Consider the following 9,133-nt stretch of genomic DNA (forward strand, 5'->3'; position numbering starts at 1 on the left):
ATGGTGGGCCACTTGCGGGGCCCACATGTTAGAGAAAAGGGGTATTTCCGATGCAATTTCTATTCTTTTCTCTCCCAATTTTCTTTCTCTTACCCAAATGATTTCAAACGAATTGAATTAGTATTCCAAATTATAATTACGCAAAATTAAACATAATGCTTAAAAAGCATGATTATCCATAATTGCGTGATTAAGGATTTGGGACGTGACACTAATGCCCTACTTTCTTGCATTGATGCATGCTTTCTGCAGAGTGGACAATTACTAAGTGCTTCGTGATGACTTTTTTTCCAAACAAGAACGACATGTGGCAAAAACTTGATAATCGTACATGCTTGTGCCTTTCCAAAATAAGCACCTTTCTTTAACTCATAAACAAGTTCCTTGACCTTTAATTTGAAGACTCGGCTAACTATGTCAGGTCTAGCGTCAAGCCTTTGCCCTGGAACAAATGCAAGAGCATCAGTTATTTCTTGCCACTTTGGATTACAGGTAAAAGTAATAAATAGGTCTGGAGGTCCATAGAATTAACAAATCGCCATTGCATCTTGATAGTTTTGCACCATGTACCTTTTACTTCCTATAAAGCTAGCGGGTAAAATAACTTTTTTCCCAACATTATTCCCATCAACATCACCCTTGTGCAGTGCATCTGCAATGCCCTTGTACACCTCAGACCTTAAGTTTTCATTGTTTTTCATTATGAATCTAAGCTTGTTCTCCTCTACTGATGCAAAAGCATCAACAACGTATTGCTGCAATAGTCGGTCACCACGTATTAGTGTTGTTGCCTCGCATCTATGTTGTTGTAACCAGAAAGCATAGTATTCGAGCATGGTAACCTCATCTCTAACTCCAACCCGCAAGGACCCTGACCGATTGTATTTAATCCCTAACTTGAATCCTTGCTTCCCATAAGGGAACAAAATTGGGTATTGTAAGGCCATATAGTTTGCATGAAGGTTGCTAATTCTTCTAAGCCCACCACCTTTATCTTGAATGATTATGTTAGGACTCTTCTTCTCCTCTGAGAAATCCCCTACTATTAAAGCAGCTATCTCTGACCATGTCGGTGCACTATACTGAGGTCCCCATAAGGGAACAAAATTGGGTATTGTAAGGCCATATAGTTCATATGAAAGTTGCTAATTCTTCTAAGCCCACCACCTTTATCTTTAATGATTCTGTCATGACTCTTCTTCTCCTCTGAGAAATCCCCTACTATTAAAGCAGCTATCTTCGACCCTGTCGGTGCACTATACTGAGGTGCAACCTTGGACTTATCGTGCAATAGCCTAAGGCGCAAAGGCTGGCATTGGCTCTATCCCAATAGGTCCCTAGCCGCCCTAAATAATTTTACCAGCTCATTTTATTCGTCAAACATCCTTACCAAGCCCTCAACAATTTTTTAATCAACTCCGTTATCATTATCACAATCCATGTCTCTATCAAAAATTGATATTTGATTCTGGACCTCATTTTCAGTGTCAAAAATATAGAGTTGTGCATACATTGGGGGCTTACCCTCATCTGGTAGCAAATATCCAATTCGATGATAGACCTGGCCATTAATTTTAAATATATAAGGCCTAGGATCCTTGTTTATACTGATCAATTTTAGCACCGAGTGATGTAAAAGCAAACATCGAATTATATGACCGAATAGACTTTATCAAGTATTTAGATAAAACATCACCGTTTGGATTCAACAACCCAGCCAGAAATGGAGGAGGATCTTTTTGAAATGGCAAGCTGACCTTACCTCCCCTACAACAAAGATGAAAATGAATACAGCTGCCTTCACCTGAATACGATCTTTTCACACGTTCTTGGTACCAAAATTGTGCACCACAGTACTGGCATTCGTGTGCAGGAGGGCCGTAGTATGAAATCTCGAGTGAAAGGTATACTGTAGAGGAAACAAACCACTAGATAAATTACAAATTTATTTAGTGAGAATATTGACAAGCATCTATCTACTAATCTTAACACATATGTTGTTACCTGGATTTTTTGGCTGGACAGCACAATTTCCTACATAAAGAATCAACTCACATGTTAATGAATAAGTATTGTAATCTTTGGGTATCCATAATTATAAATTGAGCACAAAGATGTACACAATTTACCTTTTTTTCTTTGCCTGTCTTATGGATCTCTGAAGTTCCTGCCTGTCACGTGTCGTTCCCCCACCTATAGCTAGGGATGAAAACAAAAAATAATAAAGCTAGTATAACCAGACGAAGCAACTGAAAATGATACTCTTAGGAGATGAGAATAAAAATGCGAAAGTGCACGAACAAAAAACAATAAATCGGAGGAGGATTTACCGATAATTGCGGAGATGAATAAATCTAACGGGAACAATTTATGTAGATGCATATATGTACGGATGGATTTTGCGGTTTTGTAACACCCATGAAAAGTCAAAATAATAAAAATAAAATAGATAAAGTTTTTTTTTTCTGTGTATGCATACACTTTGTTTTCAGGTATCTAACATAATTAATATGCTGCATGAGCATAGCCAGACATAAGTATAGAGTATCCATGGGTATTCTACAGAAAATACACCCACTTAAAAAAAGTTATATAATGCAATCAAAAGAGCAAGAAGGTAGGTAAGAACACCTGGCCCTGCAGCTACTCCTTTGCCACGCTGCCTCTTCCTTGTCTAGCTAGAGGAAGGTGCCCCCTCTATGCGATATTTCTGCACCTGTGGATATCAAACTACAAAAATTACCTCTAAAAAGTAACCTCAAGGAGAGACGATGTAAGAAAAATGTGGTAAAAGAAAACGCCAGAAGGACTCCAAGGAAAATAAAAAAAGAAAAATAGCAAACAAGACTTTAAATTAATATAGTGGTCACAGTAAGCCATGCGTGCAAGTGGCTTCTGCCTGCAGGTCACTACAAATCATGTCCACAGAGCATGTATTTTCGGTCCATAACCATTTATTAAGTCTATAGTCTCATGGTACTTATTCTTATGTTAAAATTAATCATTCCTACAAAACCACGACAGAGGCTTATCCTATCGATATGAGGAGTAACTTCTTATCATATCATCAGTTGGTCTTAGTAAATTTTATTGGATGGTGGAAATTTTGCCAGCGTAAACAATAATTGTATATCATGGTACGGTGAGAAGCGCACCGTCTAGCTGGACTATGTGAACCTCATAACTAGGTAACTCTGGTACCTTAAGTATGCACTATATCAAGCATACAAGGCAAGCACTGGATGAAAGGTGCGATGGAATGAGGGTAGCATCATGCTTATATAACCTAGAGAAGCACCATGCTGCATCCAGACAATTTATATTGGATGCACCTCATCTCTCCTAAAAGATGCCATTTTTTACTACCTCCCAACTCGTCAAAGCTATAGCTCGCAGCCATTTTTTTTTTATTGGACGATGTGACTTAACACAATGAATCTAGCAGCCTGCAACTTTCTATGAGCTATAGCTGTCAAACTTTATAGTCGATGATGACACAGCGTTTGACATAAAAAAAATGGCTGCCTGCTATAGCTTTGACGAGTTGGGAGGTAGAAAAAAATAGCGTCTTTTGGGAGAGATGAGGTGCATCCTGTGTAAATTGTCTGGACGCATCTCACGCAGTAAATTGATGAATGGCTCAATTTACTAAGTTAATTTACTGTCTGGACGCATCTCACACAGCTTGTAAATTGATGGGACGCACATTCAATTTACAACCAAAATGGGTGACGTGTAAATTGAATGTGGGATGGGATGTTTCACACAACTTGTAAATTGTATAGGTGAGCATTCATGTAAATCTATAGCATCTTCAGAACTAAAGCTGCAGAATGCAACAAGAAAGTACTATGAGTACTACTAAAGATATGTCAAACGCTATATCATCATCGACTGTAAAGTTTGACAGCTATAGCTCATAGAAAGTTGCAGCTGTCAGATTCATTGTGTTAAGTCACATCGTCCTTGTCATCTAGCTTATAGGTCACAGATATTGAGAAAAGAAGGGACGTGGTTCTCAGCTGTTGTATGTAAATGTGAAATCCTCCCTCACGCTCTTTATCTCCTTTGTCTGGAAGCCATCATCTAAATCATATACAAAACATATCAAACAGCAACTAAAATAGACTAATGTGGATACGCTCGGAGGCCGCCGAGACGGCGCGGCCTAATACTTCTAATTGTCTTCACTGTGGTCTTTCTTATAAGATCCAACCTCAACTGCTGAAAGCCTATAAGCATGCCTCCTTGGTCCTCGCTATATCCTAACTCAAAGAATAACTGGAAGAAAGACAAACATATATACAAGAGAGTGAAGAAGATGCATCGGTCATGCATGTCCATGAAACCCATGAGGGCAATCCAATCCACCGCAGGAATAGGATGCATCCGGAATGCAATTGTCTGCTTGGACCGTCAAGTTTGTGAACACTATCTTCTTTGCCGGACGGAAAGAAAAGTATATCCAGATCGGGTTGATTGCAGAGATGGCATGGACGCATGGTCTGGTGTCGAGGCCAGGCGAGCATGGCCAGCAGACAGATACGATTTCATCTTAGAGATGCAGCATGTCGTGGGCTCGTGGCAGTGCAGCACGGCATCAGATGCAAGCCACACACCTGTTCTACTACTGATGGTTAGGAATTTAGGATAATTCAGTAGTGAGACACCAAATTGAAATTAGCATATAAAATTGAACCGGTTTCTGAACGCCGACACTGTACGTAGTTACGTACTCAGCTGCAGGCTCTCTGAGTAACAACAGTTTAGGAATCTTAGCGCCAGAATTAGGGTTGTGTAAAGTCTGTTTTTGCGCCACTGAATTTCTGCAACGTCTCATTACGGTACAGCGTGATGAAAATGTAGTACAGATGGTGTGAAGAGAAAATCAAAAGATCAAGTAGTACTGTTGCCATGTAATGTAACATATATAGAGCCAAAGCTGATGAGAATCACCCAGATTGTGTGTAAGCATATTAAAGAAGATCAATCCCTGTCACAGAGATGTTTGCAGGAAGAGTTGGCATCGACATATGTCATAGAGATTTATGGCTCATGCTCTAATGGACTTGGAAGGCACAACGAATTTAGCTACCAGAGTTACAAAGAAAAAACGGGTCACGGTTCATCGCTTACAAAGGAAGAGAATTACTGGATCACGGTTGGTCATGTATACTGGAAGCAAATCAAGATGCTGACGTCATTCTATAGAGGCTGAGATTCTAAATCTCAGACAAAGTGTTCATTGCAACCTACAAAAGTGAGAAAGAAGGGATACACACCAGCCAAAGTGAAGTGTCCTTAATTGTATGTCCAAGCTCAAGTATAGCTAGGCAAAATCTGTGTGAATTAGTGCGACATAACGGACACTAGTATAGTATGTAGTGGTGGCCATATGTACTACCAGCTAGCTGCTTACTCTGTTTTCGGTCCAACTTGGTGAGACGCCAAGGTAGCTGCGGGTTCATGGTACCTTTGCCACTGGCAATAGTAAATTTACAGCTAACCACAAAGGATGACCAATCACTACTCGACCAAGGTCATCCTAACCTTGTCGCTTCTCTCAATAGGTTCTCGCTAGAGAAGACACTGCAGTTAGTTTTAGAGCTAAGGATCATTCATGATGAGTGAATTATGGGTGTTTGGAATTGCTATATGTATTCAATAAACAATTTTTTAGGGAAAGTTCAATAAACAATTATACACATTGGATTGTTGAAGTAGGCAGTCACAAAGCTCTTTTTTTGGCCTCCTTAATTTCCACAATGAGCCCACTTCAGTCAATATTCGGTGGCCTAACCACTCTTTTTAACACTTCACCCCATGGACATGTTTTAGCGACTTTTATCAGTCTGTTATAAACTGGTATTCAGTTTGTCACACTCTCATGTGCGCCCCCCCCCCCCCCCCCCCGCATCCCTAGATTGGTAATCTCAAAAGTCTTCACATTAAACCCCAACACCTAACTCTTCACCTCACCGTTGCCGGTTGTCACTGCTGTGGTATATAATACCATGTCCAAATCTAGCAGAAGGTAGGGTGAGGGTAGATAAGGGAAAGGGCATCATGTCACACCGGGAGAAATTCAGTTAATCAATTCTTCAATGAAATATACCTAGGCTTCGGAGGCATCCGGAGAGCAGTCATCAAGTTATGATATTTTTGTACCACAACAGAATAGAAAAGAGCAAGAAACAAGGAAGCCTATACAATAACAAGAAGTAGTCACGCGGGCACAACAGTGTGTTTGCCTTGCCTTACTACCATAGACAGGCATTGTGCCATCTGCTGGTATTAGAGCTATTGGCTTAGGCCATCTCCAGCAGAATCAGCATTTTTGAAGATCCGGTTGCTACAGTGATTTGCGGGGGGGTACTGTAGCAGCTCCAGCAGAGTCGGTATCCGGTGCTGCAGTGCGCTACAGTACTGCGGAGAGAGAAAACGGCCCAGCAACTTTGCGGACCTACTGTAGCGCCCGTAACACTGTAGCAGCTCTGTAGCAACAGTGCTAAAAGAGACTGCCAGTGGGCCCGAAGAGAGAAAACAATGTTTGTACTGTAGCAATACTGTAGCAGTACTGTTCGAAGAGGCTGACCGTGGGTCCGGCGATTGAAAAAAAGGGTAGAAGGTAGAAAATATGGTAGCTGCTGGAGATGAAAAAAATAAGGGATGCTGTAATAGTGATAGGGAATGCTGTAATAGTGTTTTAGAGGATAAAAATTTAAGGTAGCTGCTGGAAATGACCTTACTATACTACAACACATGTGGGACATTGCTCCATTGAATAGGTGATTAGAAAGCTCTCAGCCCGAAGCCTAGAAGTGGTGGTTTGATTCTTATACCTATTTGTTTTTCAGTATATTACTCCCTCTGATTACAAATATAGATCGTTTTAGTCTCATCAACTATTCTCTAAATATAAGTCATTCTCGAACTTCTATGCACTTTTTTCTCTTTTGTTCCTTTCTTACCCTTGTTTAATAAATACTATCACTCGCACAAATGAATGTGTTATTTTTTCCAATACAGAATAAATAAAGAGCAACAAGATCATTTTATCTACTTTTTTAATCTCTGTACATAAATCTAAAACGACCTACATTTGCAATCGGATGGAGTATATCTTTTTATCTGAACTACTAAAAAAACCTCTTTAACTGAAGAAATTTTACATTTCACTTAAACTGTTGTGTTCACACGACAGCTTAATTGAGCAAGGCACATATTGTACATGTTTTAGATACACTACCAAAAAGTTGAATTTCAGCAGGAATTAAAATGCGGATGATTCTTTTCAGGTTCCAGCAGGAACGTCCCAAAACAGATATCGGGCCCACCAAGCCAGGCCTAAATCAGGCTAAGTTTAGTCAGGGCCTAATTTTCTTAGATCTAGCTTATATCCACATGTTATCTATATTGGTTATATAATTACGGTAAAAATAAATTATGGCATACAGTTACATCCAAAGAAAACCAAAGCTTTACATGTCTAAAGTAGATAAATAGTAATCAATGAACCTTGTTTGTAGCACAGTACTAACTTTCTACCTGACTTCTCTTGATGTTCAACCTCCTCTTAAGCTAACAAGCGCCTCATAAATTTTATCCACCCATTCACTAGCATCAGGACTCTCCCGACTTCAGTGCTACCAAAATTATCTCCAATTATTCCTCTCTTTTTGGCACGGGAAACCCCATTTTCATTACAGAATAACAGAATTTTTCCAGTCTGTTACAACCAAGTCTTACCGCAACAGGGATAGGAATACTAAAAGTATCATATCACCGAATATGATAACAAAAACACAGTAACTACAAACAATTGACACAAGAACCAAACAACATGATATCACCAAGCAAGATAATAGTGAAACCGAGAACCGCAGCAGAAAACAACAGGACTAGTGTGTGTTCTCATCATCTTCCTGATTCATTGGATCGGCTCCAGCAAGTCTATCACCAGGAAGCAGCATCAACCGACCTCCCACTTGAGAACCGGAAGAGCGTTGTGGAGCTGGAAGAATCTGTGACACGGACTGCAGCGAGCCTTGGGCCCCACGCAAAAGCTCTTCCTTGCTTCAATCCTTAAGAAGATATGCCCAAATTGTCAAAAAAAAAAAAAGAGCAACATGAAAGATGATTCCACTGGATCACGAATCTATTTCTTCCTCTCGTCACGTATATAGCACTTATATAGCAAGGATTTGACAACATCACAAGTTGGCTTAGACTTTGGAGGCATTAGGAATACATTCACCAAACCAAAGTGAAAGAAATGCACAACCTAGGCCTTTCCAGCGACCTGGCCCTTTGATAGAGGTTGAACAACCTGGGCCATACGTCCCGACATGCCATCTTGGATATGTTGCCATGGTCCATGCGTACGAAAATATGCTCCAAACAAATACGGTGAGAGCTCCGCTCATAAGAGGAGGCTCAAGCTTGAAGATGAGCAGTGAGCCGAAAGGAGAGAGCGAGAGAAAAACGAAGTCAATGTAATGGGAAAAACCTCTTGCCCCCTATCCTGCCCTTTGAGGGCTGATTTATAGAGAAAAGAGACAAGAAAAATTACCAGCATGCCCTTAAGATATTATGTTACAATCATGTACCTAGAGGGGTATTTTGGGTATTTCACCTCTTTACATACCACGTGGTGGCTAAGACATTGTATCGTCTAAATATCTTCAGGCTGGGGCGTTCCCCTAACAATACCCCCTCATCCGCTAGCTCCGAGGTTCCGAGGGGCGAGCAGATGAAGAGAGAACTAGCTCCAACCCCACCTCAGAGTTGGGATACCCCGAACAGCTTCCCATCCTTGTAAAACCTCTTAGCGGTAGCTACAAGCGGTGGCGACAAAGTTCAATGGAGGTGACATGGCCCGGAGCCCCATGACGATGCTCAACGGAGGTGAGGCCGGCCGGAGTGTCATGGTGAAGCCGGAGGCGAAGTCGAAGGCGAGACTGAGTGGTGTGACGGAGGCGGAGTCAATGGTGCAGCCGAGGGGGTAGTCTGCAGCCCCCTCTGTGGTGGACGCGGCGAGGCTTGACGGAGCCAGGGTCGTCCGGAGCCTCTCGGTGTGAGCTGGAGACGGAGTCGACATTGTGGTTGAGGGGGGTAGTCTGCAGCCCCCTCT

The sequence above is a fragment of the Phragmites australis genome, chromosome 5, assembly GCF_958298935.1.
Source record: "Phragmites australis chromosome 5, lpPhrAust1.1, whole genome shotgun sequence".
Lineage (NCBI taxonomy): Eukaryota > Viridiplantae > Streptophyta > Magnoliopsida > Poales > Poaceae > Phragmites > Phragmites australis.